Source organism: Pituophis catenifer, unplaced genomic scaffold (assembly GCF_029215685.1).
Source record: "Pituophis catenifer annectens isolate HBS135680 unplaced genomic scaffold, rPitCat1.0.hap2 SCAF_5, whole genome shotgun sequence".
Lineage (NCBI taxonomy): Eukaryota > Metazoa > Chordata > Lepidosauria > Squamata > Colubridae > Pituophis > Pituophis catenifer.
The window spans coordinates 20,378,776-20,399,522 of record NW_027256885.1 but is presented as its reverse complement, the minus strand read 5'-3'; positions in this window follow the sequence as shown (position 1 = coordinate 20,399,522).

Sequence of the window (20,747 nt, the reverse complement as noted above, 5' to 3'; positions counted from 1 at the left end):
CATCATTTGGATCCCCAGAAGACACGTAAGACCATTTCATTTACAACAAAAAGAAGGAGAAACCCCTGGTGCTGAGATTTAAGGAGAAAACAGCCTTGCTGAGTCCTCCTGACAACAGACACTCAACGCATGGTGGTGACCTTCAGCTTTGCAGGACTACACCGGAAGCTAGTCCCCTGAGCACAGCGAAAGATTCATCAGGAGGAAACTACCTTCACATTGTACATATACATTTTATTAGCTTTAATTTAACACTTTCTTACACATACTAATGTTAGTAGAATTGTTTTTCTAATTTTGCTAGTAATTTTGTTTCACACGTATAAGTGACTATTATTTGTTTATGGCCTTGGAGCTTTGGGACTCTCAAGTGACCATGTAAGGAACATCAAATCCCCACATATATACACTTCAAGTCAAGTACGCTCCCGCCACAAACGCATTGTCTATACACAAGGTCCTTACTTTCTACCTAAGTCTACTCCACCACCTAAGGTTTCCCATATTGATATTTCCAGCTGAGGGGGGAGTGAATAAGAACAATGGGCCTCTGTAACAATTGCATAAAGGAGACTATATATCATGGATTCTGGAATTAAGTCACGATCTTGCATCTATTGCCCCTACATCTCATGATCCTTCATGTCAGCAGCCTCTACATTCAATCATGATGGGACAGTAATAAAAGACATTCAAATAGCTGCTAATCGGACAAACTCCACTACTCCTATTTCTCAAATCACACCCACCACTGACACTAGGTGGCTCATTAAAAACTCAGATATCCAGAGACATCTTGCCCAATCTTGGGTGGCAATGAACTATCGGGATCTCATTTATTAAATAACTGGACAGTACATATGTTCAACGAGACTATCAAGGTGCTGAAGCTGATAAACAAAGAACTGACTGAAATCGGGGAGGTAGTCTTACAAAACCGATATGCTAGTAGCTAAAGGAGGCATTTGTGCCCTCATACATTCACATTGTTGTACCTATGTATCTGATTATCAGTATAACATCACTCACACCATAGAACATATGGAAAACATGATCAAAAAACAATCCCTTATCATCCAATGGATCTGGCGCCATTGACATCTGGGCTGCTCTTTGGTCATGGCTCCCAGATGGTTCTTGGTTGAAATCAATTATGCCAAATATTGTATCTATAATTGTACTGCTTGTTTTGCTTTGTTGCTGTATCCAATGTCTCCCCTCCCTTCTGCAAATGTGCAAAGGTTTTATTCCCTCCAATAGGAAGGACGTCCTGATAAGTGAAACCAAAGCCCTTCTGGAACTGGAGGAACAAATCAGGAGTGGTCAGAGAAGGTGCTCGGGACTTGCAAGATAGGGCTTCCAAGATAACTGTGGTTTTCTTGGGTGCCTGAAACCAGATGGCTGAAGAACATATTGTCTACTGTACTCATGATTATTGCTTTGCTTATTTCTGTATGTTGTAGTATTCAATATATTCCTGCTTTGTTTGCTATGATGATAGGCATGTTTCCCAGGCATAAAGAGAACATCATAATAACAACACAGCTGAACCCTGTTGCAAAAAACAAAAACAGAGGAAATGTGGGAATGCGATGGCCATAGTACATGTATAGACCAGTTTAACTGGTTGGACACGTGTATGGAGCTTAGCACCGAAATAATCTGACTATGAAAAGCGGGTTCAACTGGATACTCTCTGAAGGGCCCTATTCGTTCTCTCTTTGTTAATAACATAGGCTGTGCCTGCATGAGCGGGGATATCTCCTTGTAGAACATTCCTGAGGCTTGAGGTAATCTGATACCTCAAGATGGGCCTCCCGGCTAGCAGCAAAATATGATAAGTTTTGTTTTTACCTTTAGTATCGCTTTCCTAGAATTCACGTGATTTACTGTAATATGGTAGGATGTGAAAGTTATGTCCAGATATGGAGAATATATGGATGCTTTTCTATTTCTTGTATGTAATATGAGATGTGTAGCCATAATAACGCCTTCTGATGACGCTGTATTTTGATAACTAATAAAAGAGATGGCAGGCTTTTGTTCTCTGCTCTCTCATCCCGAGAAAACACTTGTCCTGTGTTTTCCTAAACTGGACCTCCCATGAGAAGCCCGCCAGGATGAATGCAACAAATACCACTTCCAAATGACTTTATAGTTATGTTCTTTAATCCTTATTGATAATGTCCTCATTATTCTACTAACCCAGTTCATATTCCAATTTTGATCAGAAATTTCAATACCCAGTTCTTTTACCCAATTCTCTTTCATTACCCTTTGTGAATTATTATCAAAGTTAATAATTTTAAAATTTTACTAACTAATCCCTTTGGCCCAATTTCATCTTTTATTATTCGAGATGTCAAATTTTCAAATTCCGTTTCCTTTCTACTCTCATCATTCCTTTCTTTGCATTTCCTATTCCATTTATTCATTTGAATTCTTTCAAACCAATTAATGTTTATTTTTCCATAAATTTCCTCTTTCCTCATTTCATTTTCTATAAATTTCAACCATTCACTAATTGTTTCCACTTTCTCTTCTATTATAATCCTCTCTCTGTTACTATTTAATTTCATTGGGCAATTCTCTTTCAGTTTACCTAAATACAATGCGTCTGGTATTAATTTTTTTGCTACTCTGTACCAATTTTTAGTCAAACTATTTAACCAATAATTACAAATGTTAACCTTACCTTTAAAATTTTCCAAAAACCATTTGTAACCAAACTTCTTTATTTCCTTCATTTCCAAATTATCCCAAAGTTTAACATCTCCTTTTAAAATTTTTACTACTGTTTTTATATTAAATGCTCTATAATAGTTTAATAATTTTGGAATTCCTAAACCACCTTGTTTTTGGTTCTGATACCACATTTTCTTAATCAATCTTGGTTTTTTATCCCCATTACAAAATTTATCTAATTTTTTTTGATATACTTCAATGTCCTTCTCGGTTAAAAAAATCGGAAGCATCTCGAATAAAAAGTTAAATTTAGGAAGTAACATCATTTTACATAAAGCTACTCTACCAAACCAAGATAACTTAAGTTTTTTATATTTCCCAATTTTCTCTTCAATTTCTTTTATTACTATGTCATAATTTAGTTTCTTTAAATTTTTAATTTTAAGTGAGAGTATAATACCTAAATATCTTAAATTATCCTTTATCCTAATTCCAAATTGATTTTGTAATTTTTCTAATTTATTTTCCCTATCAATTTCCATTAATAATTCTGATTTTGCCCAATTTACTTTCAAACCAGTCATATCTTCAAATTCTTCCAAATGTATTTGAACTCTTTTTATATCATTTGTAATATTATTTAAAATGACAAGAGTGTCATCTGCATATAAATTAACTTTGACGCCTTTATAACCTATTAATTCTGAATCCTCTTCAATCAAAGTTGTTAAAATTTCCATTGCTAATAAAAATAGGGTCGGAGACAGGGGACAACCCTGTCTTGTCTCTGCTTCCAAATTTATATCTGGTGTAAATATACCATTTACCTTCACTCTTGCCGTACCCCTCTGGTACAATTTGGAAATAATATGAATAAATTTATTACCAAATCCTAATGCAGAAATCATTTCTTTTATAGTATCCCATTGTATAGAATCAAAGGCTTTAAAAATATCCAAGGCAAGAATACCTATCTTATCACCATTATTCTCAGCAATATCAATAACATTTAATACTCTTCTAACTAAATCACACATATAACGCCCTTTAACAAAACCTACTTGATTGTGGTTTATGACCATGTCATACTAGAATTCAACATAACGCAAACACAAGCAATAGAACATAACGATACCAGAGTCTTAAATTTTAAAAGAGCTGATTTTAATAAACTCAGAGAGAACTTGGGAAAGATTTCTTGGATGAAAATCCTAAAAGGGAAAACAACTCAAGAATCTTGGGAAACTCTGAAAAATATGATCATAAAAGCCCACAATACCACTGAGAAAGAAAAACAAGAAATCCAAGAAGAAACCAACATGGCTGCACAAAGATCTCTCTGACAAATTGAAAGACAAAAAGGACAAGTACAAAAAATGGAAAGAGGGACACACAACTAAGGCAGAATATCAGCAAATAGCCAGAATCTGCACAGATGATGTCAGGAAAGCAAAGGCTCAGAATGAACAAAGACTTGCAACAAAAGTCAAAGATAATAAAAAAAAGTTTCTTCCAACATATAAATAACAAGAAAAAAATAAAGGAAACAGTCGGTCCACTAAAGAGAGAAGACAGCAGGGAAGTAACAGGCAACAGAGAGAAAGCAGAGCTGCTTAATTCATCCTTTGCATCAGTCTTCACCCAAAAATAAACTATAGCCCAACCTACCAAAAACATAACTGAAAAAGACAGACTAGAAATAAAAATTAAAATAAGCAAGAAAATGGTAAGAGAACACCTGTTTGACCTTGATGAATATAAATCACTGGGATGGATCACATCCCAGAGTTCTGAAGGAGTTTTAGTGGAGAATCAGCTAAATATGAGCTAGCAGTGTGTAGCAGCAATAAAAAAAGCGAATGCAATCCTAAACTGCATTAACAGAGGGGTACAATCAAGATCAAGTGAGTTACTAATACCACTCTATAAAGCCTTAGTAAGACCACACCTAGAATACTGCATCCAGTTTCGGTCACCACACTATAAAAAAGACATCGAGACTCTAGAAAGAGTGCAGAGGAGAGCAACCAGGATGATTAGGGGACTGAAGACTAAATCATATGAAGAACAGTTACAGGAACTGGGCATGGCTAGTCTAGTGAAGAGAAGGACCATGATAGCAGTGTTCCAGTATTTGAGGGGCTGCCACAGAGAGGAAGGGGTCAAGCTATTTTCCAAGGCACCTGAAGGCCAGACAAGGAATAATGGATGGAAACTGACCAAGGAGAGATTCAACCTAGAAATAAGGAGAAATTTTCTGACAGTGAGAACAATCAACCAATGGAACAGCTTGCCTTCGGAAGTTGTGGGAGCTTCATCACTTGTTGCAGCCCCTCAAATATTGGAACACTGCTATCATGGTCCTTCTTTTCACTAGACTAGCCATGCCCAGTTCAGGAAGAGATTGGACTGCTATTTGTCAGGAATGGTGTAGGGTCTCCTGCTTGGGTGGGGGGTTGGACTAGATGACCTACAAGGTCCCTTCCAACTCTGTTAATCTAATCTTAAGGAGAAACTTCCTAATAGTGAGGACAATTAACCAGTGGAACAGCTTGCCTTCAGAAGTTGTAGGGGCAGACTTCCGGTGGCTCCGTGGATGTCGAGGACGGTCTCCATTGACCACCAGCCACCCGATCTGTAAAAACCGCCCTGACAGCGCTAAACTGCTGTCCGGTGGTTTGAAAAAACTCTCCTTCGGGCAAAGAAGGAGAGGAAAGTCGGAGGGGGTGGGTAGAGCTCCCCGAAAGTCCCTGGATTAATTCCAGGGACTCGGAGGGTGAGAGCTCCCCAGTTCAGCCCTCCCATTGCTCCGGATCGCTGGTGCCTCTGTTAACCAGAGCTAGACGTCTGCGTCCAATTCTGCTGGCAAACAGTGAGTTCTAATGATTTTCAACAAGGCAGGCAGAGCGGAAGCAAGAGTGCAAGCTTTTTAAAAGAAACAGAACTTAACTCCGTGAATACATTGTTGCAAACGGAGCTTTCCTGAGCTGGAGGCTGGAGAGGAAGCCTTTGCTGTGGGTGGAAGGGAAAGTAAAAGTTAAAGGGAAATTGCTTGTTAAGAGCCCTCTGCCTGAAGAGAAAATTGCTGGGGACTGAGAATAGTTTGAAGAGAGGACTGTTTATTTTGAAAAAACTCTGAAATAGACATTGTAAGACTGTTTATAAGACTTTGTGGCTGTAAAAGGAAAAAAAACTCATTTTAAAATAAAATGGCTGCTAAACAACTAAAGCCACCAACTTCTAAAGGGGGAGGAGGTTCCCCTGTAGTGACTCAAAAACAACAACTTCCGGCTGATACACAGTCACAAGACCTTAAAGAATTTATAATGGGTGCCCTGAACAATCAGGCAGAAATGATGAAAGAATTTTCAGAGGAGTTAAAGAAAATTAAAGATGTGGTGGAGGAAAAACATGATGCAATAAGAGATGACATTGTTTTTGCAGTTTCAGGACTGGCTAATCATATGTTAAAGATGGAGGAGAGAGTACGGGAAATTGATGATGCTAACTTGGAGCTTGCAACTAAATTAGGAGAGGTTATGATACAAACAGAGAAAGTGGATGATGAAATGGTTATGTTACAATACAGATCAATGGAATTTGCCCTGAGGCTGAGAGGTTTGAAAGAAAAGAGTGGTGAAAATTTAAAAGATATTTGTTCCAATGCTTTAGCAGAGCTGATTTCAGAAAGGCCAGAAGATGTGGCAAGTCAAATGGACAAAATCTATAGGGTTAACTCCTGGCTGGCAAAACAAAAGCAGCTACCAAGAGATGTGGTGATTTATTTCACAACAAGGAGAATTAGAAATGACATTCTGCAAGCTTCTTACAGAAACAAGATTAAAGTGGATGGACAAGAGCTGGTGGTCCTGAAAGAGCTTCCTCCTAAAATGTTAAGAGACAGAAAGCAGTTTGGCTTTTTGGTGAATGAATTAAGAAACCAGCAGCTCCAGTACAGATGGGATGTCCCATTTGGGATAATAGTGACATACTCTGGGCAAAGATATCGTTTAAACACAGTTGGAAAGGCAAAAGATTTCTACGCTGATGTTTTAAAGGCTGGACGGCCACCCTCACCAGGGGGTGCTAGAAAGCAATTGGAAATGATACAACAAGAGAAAGATGGAGGGCAACCACAAACCTATGCTCAAGCTTTAGCTGGAGGAGCTAATTTGGAAGAAGATTTATTGTTGAGTGGGGGTCCACCACCAACCCTTGAACCATTAAAGATGCTAGAGTTGCCAAAAGATCAACGATTGACAAGAGCCACTTACAAACAACATCTGGCACGACAGCCTCAAGATTCAACCCAACAAGTCCAAAAAACACAAGCAGTGGGAGGAGCTAGGCCGAAGTCCAAAATGGCGGAGGAGGTTCAGCTGATGCTCTCAAAGCTTGGAGGGCCCAGAGATGGCAAATAAATTTTTATCTTGGAATGTCAATGGTTTAAATTCTCCACAAAAAAGAAAGAAAATATTTCACTACTTGAAGCAATTTCAGAATGATGTTATTTGTTTGCAAGAAACGCATATTAAATCCTCAGATCAAAAGTACTTGATAAATTCGAAATTAGGTACACATTTTGTGGCATCAGCACCAGAAAAGAAAAATGGCCTAGTTATATATGTTAAAAGAGGCTTATTGGCCAATTTAATTGAGGCTGATACTCAAGGTAGATATATTGCAATTGAATAAATAACACAGAATGGGAAGCTGCTTGTAATTGGAGTATATGCACCTAATCAGCAACAAGACAAATTTTATAAACTTTTACATACTAAAATACTACAATGGGACTATAGATCTTTACTTTTAATGGGTGATTGGAATGGGGTAATAAATACCCAGAAAGATAAAAAAACTCTTTCCAAGATACCCATACGTGCTAAGTTGCCTAAATCTTTTTTTGATATTTTGGAGGATATGGAGCTCAGAGACATTTGGAGAGAAAGGAATGTATTGGAATGTGATTTTACTTTTTTTTCAGATAGGCATCAATCTTTTTCTAGGATTGATTTTATATTAACCACAAATGATCTTTTTTCTAGGGTGAAGAATACGAAGATATGTCCAAGAACTTTAACTGATCATAGCCCGGTTTGGGTGGAACTAGAGCAGGAAAGAGGGGAAAGGAGGTCTTGGAGGTTAAATGAGAATTTATTTAGATATGAAGATAATTTGAGTGAACTTAAAAAACAAATGAAAGAATTTTTTGTTAACAATATGAATAAAGGTACCTCGATGGAAATGGTATGGGATGCGAGTAAGGCATATATGAGAGGAACATTAATTTTTTTGAACAATAAATATAGACTAAAACAACAAAACAGACGGAAGGAGATAGAGGAGGAAATTAAAAAGAAAGAACAATTGCTTATAACTAACCCGGGAGATAAAAAGGCAAAAGATATGATCAATATTTTAAGAGAGCAATTTAATATGTTAATGGCTGGGCAAGTAGCAACCAGTATACAATATGCTAGACATAATACATTCTGTAATGCTAATAAACCTGGGAGATGGTTGGCTTACACGATGAGAAAAAAACAAAAATCACGTGTTATAGACAAGATAGAATTTAGAGGTAAGGAGATTTACCAACAGAATTTAATAAAAAAGGCTTTTTTGGAGTTCTATACAAAGTTATATGCTAAAGATGCAATTCAAGATGTTGATATTGATAGATATTTAAAGACAGATATTCCTGAATTAACGCTGGAACAGAGAGAGAGCTTGAATCAGCCAATAACTTCCGAGGAAATTGTTGGGGTAATTAAACAATTAAAAATAGGTAAGGCTCCGGGAACAGATGGGCTAACAGCTGTTTATTATAAACATTTACAATTTGAAATGTTAGAACCACTCAAAATCTTATTTAATAAAATACAGGCAGGAGGAGGAGTACCACCTTCCTGGAAAACAGCTTTTGTCTCACTAATTCCAAAGGAGGATCAAAATTCCATCAAACCTGAGAATTTTAGGCCAATTTCACTTTTGAATACTGATTACAAGATTTTTGCCAAGATACTAGCTAATAGATTAATGCCAGTTATGCAACAAATAATTCATAATGACCAATCAGGGTTTATAAAAGGGAGACAAATGAAATATAATGTTAGACAAATTGTAAATTTACTGGAATATTTAGAAAAAAATAATCAAGTCCTTGCAGCGTTTATATTTTTGGACGCAGAGAAGGCATTTGATCGCTTGAACTGGCAATTTTTGTTTAAAATAATAGAGAAAATGCATTTTGGGGAATATTTTACACAATCAATTAGAGCGATATACCAGCAGCAAACAGCACAAATTATAGTCAATGGAGGTTTAACAGAGGTTTTTAGAATTGAGAAAGGAACAAGGCAGGGGTGTCCTCTGTCCCCATTGTTGTTTATCTTGACTTTGGAAGTGTTATTGAATAAGATACGTGATTCAGAAAAATTGAAGGGTATTGTAATTAGACATCAAGATTATAGATTAAGAGCATTTGCAGATGATTTGGTTGTTACCTTATCCCAACCTATAGAGTCGGCTCCATATATATTGGATATAATTGATCAATACGGGAAAGTATCAGGATTTAAAGTTAATTCACATAAGACAAAGATGATAATTAAAAATATGTCTATACTTGAAAGAGATGAACTAGCAAGAATAACAGATTTTGAAATAGCTAAAAAGGTTAAATATCTAGGAGTGTACATAGCAGCTTCTAATACAAAATTATACAAAAATAACTATGAGGTTCTTTGGCAGAAGGTACAGAAGTTACAGACAAATTACAGTTGTCTTTATTGGGAAGAATTGCAGCAATTAAAATGAATGTGTTACCTAGATTTTTATTTTTGTTCCAAATGATACCTGTGCTTAAGAAAGATGAAAATCTGAGAGAATGGCAGAAAGGTGTTAATACTTTCATTTGGGCTGGGAAAAAACCCAGAATAAAAATGAAAATTATACAAGATACACGTGAAAGAGGGGGTCTCAAAATGCCTAATTTAAGATTATATTATGAAGCAGCGGTCTTATCACAAATTAGTGACTGGTTTAATTTAACTGAGGGGAGAATTTTGAATCTAGAAGGTTATGATTTGTTATATGGATGGCATGCTTATTTGTTATATGACAAAAAAGTGGATAAAGTATTTAAGGCCCATATACTTAGAAATGCTTTGTTGAGGGTTTGGAAAAAATATCAATATAAGTTAAATTATAAGATACCTGTATGGGCAAATCCTAGACATGCAATAGAAAATATAAGTATAGAACAAAAACAGGAGGTGATTACCTATAAAGAGCTTCTCATTATGGAAAGGGGGGTAATGTATTTGAAACCTTTAGACACATTGAGAGAAGAAGGTATAATTTATACATGGTTTCAGTACGGTCAACTTCAAGCTAGATGGAAGGAAGATCAAAAAACTGGCTTCGTGCAAAATGAGGAGTGTCAAGTATTTGCAAGCCATTGGCACATGTATCATACAGACACTAGTGGAGGCAGAAAGTGCCCCCACCCCTATGTGGAGAGGAGGGGCTTACACTGAGTATAAAACCCCCTCTAACCTTTCCACCATGCTCTCTTTTACGTTTGTTCTCCATGAGACATGATCTTTGATAAGGGTAGTCACACACGCTGTGTGCCCCCTATCCTAATGGATATTAAGACAGCCTTTGTATATAGTTAATATGTTTTGTTATATGAATAAATACATTTATCACATTTATTCATGCATCTGCCTTTGGACTCTTCTATGCTCCTGGGTGTTTCTACGATCCCAATTTCCACAGAATGGTAGCAGAGGGAATGGTAGCAGAACTCCACTCCAGGAGCTGTTGAAAAGGCGAGATGCCCTCCAAAATAACCTGTGAGAGAAGCTCCCCTGTTGGGACCAGAGGCTTTCAACGGAGGAGAACTTCACAGCAGCCCCAGTCTGAATCAACGATGGAAAACATTGAAGGGGGTTTCCATCCAGCTACACCCTGGCAGCCAGAGGCCACCCAGATGCAGCAAGAGATCCCAGGGGCCGAGCCAGGCAATGTTGGAGAAGGCTTCTTCAGCACTGACGAAGAGGGGGCAGAAGGACCAGATGAAAGCCTGGACAGGCAAGTGGCTGAGATGTCAGAAGAGGAGTGCAGAGCAGCGCTCGCCTTCCTCCTGAAGACAAGGGCAGCAGCCAGAAAGAGGCCTGAGGAGGCAGCACCAGAGATGCCTGCCATCCCGGTAAAAAATCCCCTGCCTGATCTCTCCAAGATGGCGCCTGCCGCCAGAGAGACTCCCCCCCACCCAGTTTCCCGCCAAACAAAATGGCCACCAGGCCACTTCCGGAGGCAACTTCCTCCAAGATGGCTGCTCCCCTGGGCACTTTGCCAGAACCACGAGCCAGGCCATCCCCAGCTCCACAGCCCAGGCCTACAACACCAGCCAGTCAGTTCAGCATTCCAGCGGCCCAGAGGACCACTCCGAACCCACAAGCCCCTTGCCAGGCCCCGCCTGCCAAGGCAAACATCAAAGAGGCCATAGAGGCCCTGGTCGCTGCCCTGGAATTTATGGAGCAACCACCCACCGGCCGCCCCGAGGTCCCAGACCCAGCTGCCCACTTAAGGAGGGCCCCAAATCCAACCTCCTACCCCCGGAGGAACCCAGATGGACCTGCAGCCTCCCACCCCCCACTGCAGAGGCGCTTACCATTCACTGAATGCTCCACGGAGGCCCAGGCTGAGGCCTCCGCACCTTTCCGGTCCTGCTGGGATGATCCGGAGCTGCAATCCTGCTCCTCTGATGGAGAAGAGGAGATCCAGAGACATTTCCAGGCCTATCCAGCCCATAGATCTCATCTGATGGGCCTCCAGTCTCCAGAAAGATCTCCAGGCCTTCTTCCCACTCCTCCAAGATTTCCCCGCCACACCGCTGATGTCCGGGCCTATGCTGAAGCTCCAGCCAGACTTGACTTCAGAGCTCAGAGAGGGAGATCGGAGCTCCAACAAGAAAAGGCTTTGGAGCATGCTCCATTTCCTGCACGTGCCCAGTTGCTTCAAACTACAGAAGGACTACAAAAAGGAGCCAGACCTAAGCAATCGATCCCAGGCTTAGGGATCCCAATGCCATTCACAACAGGCTCTTTTCAGCCATTTGAACAACTCCCCATGCAGTTTAATGGCAATAATTTTGTAACTTTGCCAAATAATTTTGAAAAATTACATTTAAGTGGTCAGAATTTTAAAAAATGGTGTAAAGAGATTCAGATAATTCTCTTAAGAGAAAATACTCTGGACATGATCAAAAGACCACCCCCTTTACCTTGGAGCCCTGAAATTGAGTTCCTGCATAAAAGCGCTTACACAACTCTGTTAAGTTCTATAGACACAGCTCTGTATGCCAGTCTTTCAGACGGCCTCACAGCTCAGGAAGTTTGGACTGCCCTATATAATTTGTTCCATAGTGACAATATGGCTGCAACCAGCAGATTGTCAAGAATTTTCCACAACTATAAACTCAAACCTGGTGTCAAAATGGGGGAACATTTGGCAACGCTTAAAGCCATGAGGGATGAGCTTATACAGAGGGGGGAGCCTATTTCTGAATCCACTTTAATTAGTGTGATGTTGAACTCCCTAGACAAATCCTGGAGTCCCTTTATTATTTCTCTAGAAGGGGTTTCTAGGGAACAAAGAAATATAGAATACTTTTCTGGCCGCTTTATTGAGGAAGATTTAAGGCGCAGAGATGAGGAACAACAAGAAATGAAGGAGGCATATCACAGACCTAGGCCTCAGAGGAGGCGCCAGGACACAAGTGAAAGGATTAATACCCTTCCCACCTGCTTTGACTGTGGCATACAAGGTCACTTTAAAAGGGAGTGCCCTCGCTCTAGGGCCAACACGGCTGGACTTAAGCACAATAAAAATAAAAGAGGCCGTGGAAGAGGGGGAGGTGGTCATAAAGGATACCAATTCTGTAGTGTCACTAGTGACAATCACACCTCCCAGGTAAAGGATGCTGAGGGGCTGTGGCTTCTTGATTCAGGTGCATCAACGCATATAGCCAACACGAAGCCACGATTTAAGGTTTTACACCCACTCAAGTCCTCAGTAAAAGTTGCCACTGGGGACAAGGCAGAGGTAACTGGGGAAGGCGTGATCAATGTGCCTGGTATAGGAGATGTCACAGGGGCACTGTATGTTCCCTCAATCAAGAACAGGCTTAAGATGAAATTTTTAACTGTTTTTTAAATGTTTTAAACGTTTTTAATTGGTAATGAGTTTTAATTGGGCCAAATTTATATATCTTTTAATTGTTTTTAATATTTGTTCTGCATGTTTTTTAATCTGGCTGTACACCGCCCTGAGTCCTCAGGGAGAAGGGCGGTATAGAAATCTAATATAAAATAAAAATAAAATAAAAACAACCTTTTAAGCATCTTAAAATTGACTGAGGATAAAAATGTAAAACTGGTTTTTGAGAAGGGTGGAGGTTATGTTTTCGAAAGTGGGGGTGTTGTTGGCGATATTGTAAAAATCAACAATTTGCCTTATTTTTCCCCAAAAGCAAAGGTCAAAAGGCACAAGAAACCTAACAAGAGGGCTCAGGGAGCTAACGCCCAGATAGAGCAGAAAGCTTCTGTGCCAGCCCCCAGGTGGTCCAAACTCAAGGACCCTGGACCTAAAACCAATGAAGCTTTTAAACCAGCTCCTAGGACATCCAAAGCCATTAAGGCTGAGCCCATTAAGGTCACAACTCCTCAGCCAACCCTGAGGAACTCTAAGGTGACCATTAATCCAGTGCCTACTCTCATTACTGAACAGACCAAGGCTTGTAATGGTAAGATACATAAGGTTGACAAAGTATGCATGGGTAAACCTTTACATTTGGATTGTGCTCATATATTACACCGCAGGCTCGGCCATGCCAGCTTCCCGGTTATTAAGAAAATGCAAGATTTTTCTGATGGGCATAAGATAAAGAATTGTAATACCTATTTGGAATGTGCCATCTGTAAGGCAGCAAAATCTAAAACTGCTGCTATACCTAAGGTCTCTTCCCGTCGTGCAAGGTACCCTTATCAGCTGGTACACATGGATTTGGTTGGTCCTTTTAGACCCTCCCTTGGTAGGGGGTGTTATTTTTTAACGGTAGTAGATGATTACTCTCGTTATGGCCATGTATTTATTTTAAAGGACAAAACTGAAGTCTTTACCAACTTCAAATATCTTTACAACCAGATCCAAACGCAACACAAGGTGTGCATCGCTCAGGTGCAGAGTGATAGGGGGACTGAGTTTACATCCAAGACTTTTGAAAAGTGGATGAAGGAGAGAGGTATCCTCCATTTTAAATCATCCCCTCGAACTCTGTCCGAGAATGGCATTGTAGAAAGGAGAAATGGCGTGCTGCAGAATGTCATGAACTGCCTACTTGCAGATGCTGACATGAGCCAAGTTTTTTGGGCAGAAGCGGTCAAAATGGCTAATTATCTAGTCAACAGGACGTGGAGTAGTGCCATTAACCAAACCCCATACTTCCTGGTCCATGGAAGGAAACCTAGCCTCTCACACCTGAGAATTTTTGGTTCCTATGCCTGGGTCCATATTCCCAAGCACCTCAGAAGAAAGGGGGGCAAGGCATCAAGGAGGCTCAGATTTATAGGTTATGCAACCGGCAGCAAGGCCTCTAGGTTTGTAGACAAAAATAACCTTGTCATTGTCTCTAGATCAGCTTCCTTTGAGGAGGGGTCAAATTGGTCAAAAATTCATTCCAATGAACCCGGTTATTCCCCTATTAGAAGCAACACTGAACAACCAGCACCACCTGAAGAGGATGAACCAACAAACTCCAAACAACTGACCAGCGAAGATCCGGATGGTGATGAATCCCTACCTGACTCTGACGATTCAGACAAGGAATCCCTGGGTAACTTCACACCTCCTGCCTCACCTAAACAACCATATCTTCGCAGCGCCTGGGACAGAGGCCTGCCCCATTTTGATTGGAAAGATACCTCCGGCAGCTCCAATTCTGACACCGATGCTCCGGATGACAATGATGATGGTGAGTGGCAATTTCCCAGACGGTCAAAACGCTCCAATAAAGGGGTGCCACCCAAAAGGTTGGACATTGGCTGTGTTGCCTCGGTCAACAGCGTTACCATGGCCCCTAAAACGTACTCAGATGTCCTCCAGCTTCCCGAGGAAGAACAGCGCAGGTGGAGGGTGGCAATGGAGCGGGAAATGGACAGTCTCAAAAAATTGAAAGTCTTCATCCCCATGGAAGTCCCCAAAAAGAGGAAAGCAATTGGCACCCGTTGGGTCTACAAGGTCAAGCCAATGCCCAACAACAAACTCCTCTATAAGGCCCGGCTGGTAGCACAAGGCTACGCACAGCGCTACTTGCAGGACTTTGATGAAACATACTCCCCCACCATGAGAGCGGAAAGTGTGAGGGCTGCTTTGGTCACCGCAGCAGCACATGGGGAACACATTTTTCAATTTGATGTGCAAACTGCTTATTTACATGCACATCTAAAACAAGAAATTTACGTCAGAGGTGCCCCTGGATTTCAACGGCAGGAAGGCCACACCTGGCTTCTGAAGAAAAGTTTGTATGGCCTCAAACAATCAGGCAGACTGTGGTACAAATGCCTGACTAAAACTCTCAAATCACTGGGTTTCCATCCATCTCCAGCTGATAAATGTACCTTCACAAGGGATACCAAAGGGGGGCTGGAGAAAGTCCTAGTGTATGTCGATGACCTTTTATATATAGGGCCTGACAAGGGGGGATGTATTATATTTGCCAGGACCCTACAAAAAAAGTTCACTCTAAAGTCTTTAGGATATGTGGACAAGTACCTAGGCGTACAAATCATCACTACACCAAAAGGTTTTGCTCTCTCCCAAAAGGAAAAGATAGAGGAACTCTTGGTGAAATGTAAAATGGAAGATAGCAAGCCAACGGCTATCCCAATGCAGACCGACTATTATGGATTGGCACACAAGGATAGCCCAGAGTTCCAAAATAATCGGCTCATTACTATATATAAGTAACTGGAGCCGTCCAGATATTGCCCTGGCCGTAAACCTGCTATCTAGACAAGTGGAACATCCTACCCAGTTCCACTGGTTGGCCATTAAAAAGCTATTAAGGTATCTCAAGACCACAGCAGATTACGTGCTTCGCTTGGAACCTGAGAATAGAGACAAGGCCCAATTAAAATGCTTCGCGGATGTGGACTGGGCCGGAGATACCAAGACACGTAGGAGTACTTCGGGCTTCTTGGTACTATTAAATGAGGCACCCATCCATTGGCATGTGGGGCAACAGAAATTTGTTTCGTGCTCCACCGCTGAGGCCGAATATGCATGCTTATCAGAGGCAGGGAATGATCTGATATGGTTTGATGCCTTAATTTCTAGCATCTGGACACCACCGACTTTGCCCATCCAAATTATAGAAGACAACACCGGGGCCATAGGCATTGCCAAAGCCTATGCGGTGGGAAAAAGGTCCAGACATATTGATATCCACTATCAAAATGTTAGGCAACTAGTAGAGATGGGGTTTATATCTTTATCACATTGTCAGACCAAATATCAAACAGCTGATATTTTCACAAAACCTCTACCAGCAGATAGGCACAAAGATCTGTGTAAAAAGTTATGTCTCACAGGGTAAAATCTGTTGTGCATTGCATTTGTATGTTTGCATGCCATTGGCTCGCAAGGAGGGGAACTGTCAATTATTTGCAAGCCATTGGCACATGTATCATACAGACACTAGTGGAGGCCGAAAGTGCCCCCACCCCTATGTGGAGAGGAGGGGCTTACACTGAGTATAAAACCCCCTCTAACCTTTCCACCATGCTCTCTTTTACGTTTGTTCTCCATGAGACATGATCTTTGATAAGGGTAGATTGCTGATAGCACAACACTGGAAGAAGGATTTCTTGCCTACTATTGATGACTGGATATTGAAAGTAACTAATTTAGCTGAAATGGCTAAAATTTCAGCATATTTGAAGGATCATACACAAGAAAGGTATATACAGGACTGGAGAAGATGGATTGATTATATTCAAAATAAGTATCAGACCAAAAAATATCAAATAGTTTATGAATGATTTCTTTTAACTGTATAAGCATTATATAAGTGATATTAGAAGTTTTATGTCTAAGAAGTAGGATTTTACCTATGGGGGGTTAAGAATTTTTTTTTTAGGGGGTGTTAGTTTAATGATTGGTTAAGCAATTTAGTTTATTGTTAAAAGTTAATAGAAATACCTTGTGTTCTGCTCTGGGAAGTCGGGGAGGGGGAGGGGGGGTTGGGGGGGAGGGTTGTGGGGAAATTGTGTTTGTTTTAAAACTTTTTCAATAAAAAAAAAAGAAGTTGTAGGGGCTTCATCACTGGAGGTTTTTAAGAAAAGACTGGACAGCCACCTGTCTGAAATAGTATAGGGTCTCCTGCTTGAGCAGGGGGTTGGACTAGAAGACCTCCAAGGTACCTTCCAGCTCTATTCTGATTGATTGAAAAGAAAGTGTAATCTTTTGCCAGTCCATTTTTACATCTCCATATGTCAAACCTAAAGTATCAATCAGTTAAAAAAAAGTTTGGGGCAGTTTTCCTTGTGTTTCTTTAATTCCTTTATTAGCTAATCTGTCCAACTGTGGGGTTACTACCCCATTCCAATCCCCAAGTATACACCAATACTGAAAAGGAGAGTAACTGTTCAGGCAGTTGTTTTAAAAACTTAGCTTTTTCTTGGTGTGGGGTGTATAAACCCACTACAATAGATTCTATTCCCTTTAGTTCAGTTTGTACAATTACATATCTACCTTGATCATCAGCAAACAATAAATGTGGTTGTAATTGGGGGTTTATATACAATACTACCCCACTGATTTTCTTCTTACAATTGGCAGAAATATATTCCAAACTTAAAGTTTTGTTTACGAGATAATTTTTATCAGACTGTTTAATATGAGTTTCTTGCAAACATATTATGTCTTCACTTAATTTTTTCAAATAGTGAAATAACTTTTTTCTTTTTTCTAGGGAATTTGCCCCATTATCATTCCATGTTAAAATCTTACAATCCATGCACTATGAAGAGGAAGTTTCAGGAACTCCAGCTATGGCTCCCATCTCCACTGCCTGTCCTTGGTCAGTGTCAAGCTTCTTTTTATCTTTTTTCTTTCTTTCTTTTTTCCTTTCTTTGTTTTGTATTTTATTTTTGGTGATAAAAGAATAAATAAACATGTTTTTTTTTTTTAAAATTAAATTCTTATCTCTGCTACCAGATATAATAGTCCTATTCTCTTTTCCTTACTAAACACACACAGAGCCTTCTCTTTTCTTTGTTAGGTAACCTACTTCTTTGCCTTCTCAGTGCTTAGTATATCAGCCACTTCCCTTTTTCACAGGATATGTCCCCAATACATCAGAATATCCCATAATTTTATTAGTGGCCACTAAGCTGTAATTAAGTTTAGTTTAGTTTAGTTTTATTTGATTTGTATACCGCCCTACTCCCGAAGGACTCAGGGCGGTGAACAGCCAACAATAAAATACATAAATACACAAAATTTAAAAACCCGATAAAATCAAATTAAACTTTTTGGCCCAGACAAATTAAAATACCCCAATAATTAAAAAACAGATTAAAATTTACATATTTAAAAAGGGAAGAGATCAGGCCAAGCCCGCTTGATGGAATAAAAAGGTCTTCACAGCCCGGCGGAAGGAGCGCAGATCCGGGATCCTCCGTATCTCCGGAGGGAGCTCATTCCAGATGGTAGGTGCCCCCACAGAGAAGGCTCTCCCCCTAGGGGCCGCCAGTCGACACTGTTTGGCTGACGGCACCCGGAGGAGTCCCTCTCTATGAGAGCGTACTGGCCGGTGGGAGGCTATTGGTGGTAGTAGGCGGTCCCGTAAATAACCAGGCCCTAAGCCAGGGAGTGCTTTAAAGGTGGTAACCAAAACCTTGAAGCGCACCCGGAAGACCACCGGGAGCCAGTGCAGCTCGCGCAGGAGAGGTGTTACATGGGAACGCCATGTCGCTCTCATTACCACCCGCGCGGCCGCACTCTGCGCCAGTTGGAGCCTCCGGGTGCTCTTCAAGGGGAGCCCCATGTAGAGAGCATTACAATAGTCCAGGCGGGAGGTGACGAGGGCATGAGTGACCGTGCGTAACGAGTCCCGATCCAGAAAGGGATGCAACTGGCGAATCAGGCGGACCTGATAAAAAATCCTCCCGGTCACGGCCGTCAAGTGCTCTTCTAAAGACAGCCGTGAATCCAGGAGGACGCCCAAGTTGCGAGCCCTCTCCGTGGGGGCCAATGATTCGCCCCCAATAGTCAGTGATGGCGTCAACTGGCTATATCGGGACGTCGGAAACCACAGCCACTCGGTCTTGGATGGGTTGAGCCTGAGCCTGTTCCTCCCCATCCAGATCCGTACGGCCTCCAGGCACCGGGACATCACTTCAAGGGCATCGTTGGGGTGATCCGGGGTGGAGATGTACAGCTGGGTGTCATCAGCGTACTGATGGTACTCCATCCCGAAACCACGGATGATCTCGCCCAGCGGCTTCACATAAATGTTGAACAGGAGAGGTGAGAGGACCGACCCTTGCGGCACCCCACATATGAGGGGCCTTGGGGTCGACCTCTGTCCCCCTGTCAACACAGATTGCGACCGGTCAGAGAGAAAGGAGGAGAACCACCGCAACACAGTGCCTCCCACCCCTAACTCTTCCAACCGGTGCAGCATGATACCATGGTCGATGGTATCAAAAGCCGCTGAGAGATCTAACAGGACCAGGACAGAGGAGCACCCCCTGTCCCGAGCCCTCCAGAGATCATCAACCAACACGACCAATGCCGTTTCCGTGCTGTACCCGGGCCTGAAGCCCGACTGGAACGGATCCAGATACGTCGTTTCATCCAGGTGCTGGGGAAGCTGTTGCGCAACCACACTCTCAACAACCTTCGCCACAAAACGAAGGTTGGAGACCGGACGATAATTTACCAACATTGCCGGGTCCAGGGAAGGCTTCTTGAGGAGAGGCCTCACCACCGCCTCTTTCAAGGTGGCAGGAAAGACACCCTCACCCAGCGAAGCATTTATAATCCCCTGGAACCAGCCTCGTGTCACCTCCCGAGAAGCCAGCACTAACCAGGAGGGACACGGGTCCAATAAACAAGTGGTCGCGTTCAGTCTACCCAGAATCCTGTCCACGTCCTCAGGGGTCACAGGATCAAACTCATCCCAGATAACATTCTCAAGACCTGCCCCAGTCCCTCCCCCTGAGACCATCCAGTCGGAGTCCAGATCTTCCCGAATCTGAGCGATTTTGTCATACAGATATTGGACAAAATCCTCGGCTCTACCCTCCAAGGGGTCCTCCCGCGCTTCCTGGTGGAGCAGGGAGCGGGTCACCCTAAACAGGGCGGCCGGGTGATTATCTGATGACGCAATAAGAGCAGCAAAATAGCTACATTTCGCTGCTTTTATCGCCACTAGGTAATTCCTAATATGAGCTCTTACCAGTGTCCGGTCAGATTCAGAAAGACTGGCCCTCCAACTACTCTCTAGGCGTCTTTTCCGGCGCTTCAACTCCCTCAGCTCCTCAGTGAACCAAGGAGCTAAATGAGATCGGCGCCGGGTCAGAGGCCGCAAAGGCACGACCCGATCCAGAGCTCCAGCGGCCGCCCTATCCCAGGCGGCCACTAGGTCTCCAGTCGAGGCGTGTGCCAGAGCCTCAGGGAATGGCCCAAGCTCCATCTGGAACCTATCCGGTTCCATCAGGCGCCTGGGGCGGAACCATCTTACTGGCTCCGCCTCCCTGCGGCGGGGTGTAGCGGTTCGAAGGTCGAGACGAAGGAGAGAGTGATCAGACCATGACAAGGGCTCGGTGACTATATCCCCTATCTCGAGATCACTCAACCACTGTCCAGAGACAAAAACCAGATCCAGCGTGTTTCCCCCCGTGTGGGTAGGGCCATGAATTAACTGGGTCAGGTCCATGGCTGTCATGGAAGCCATGAACTCCCGAGCCACCTCAGATGCC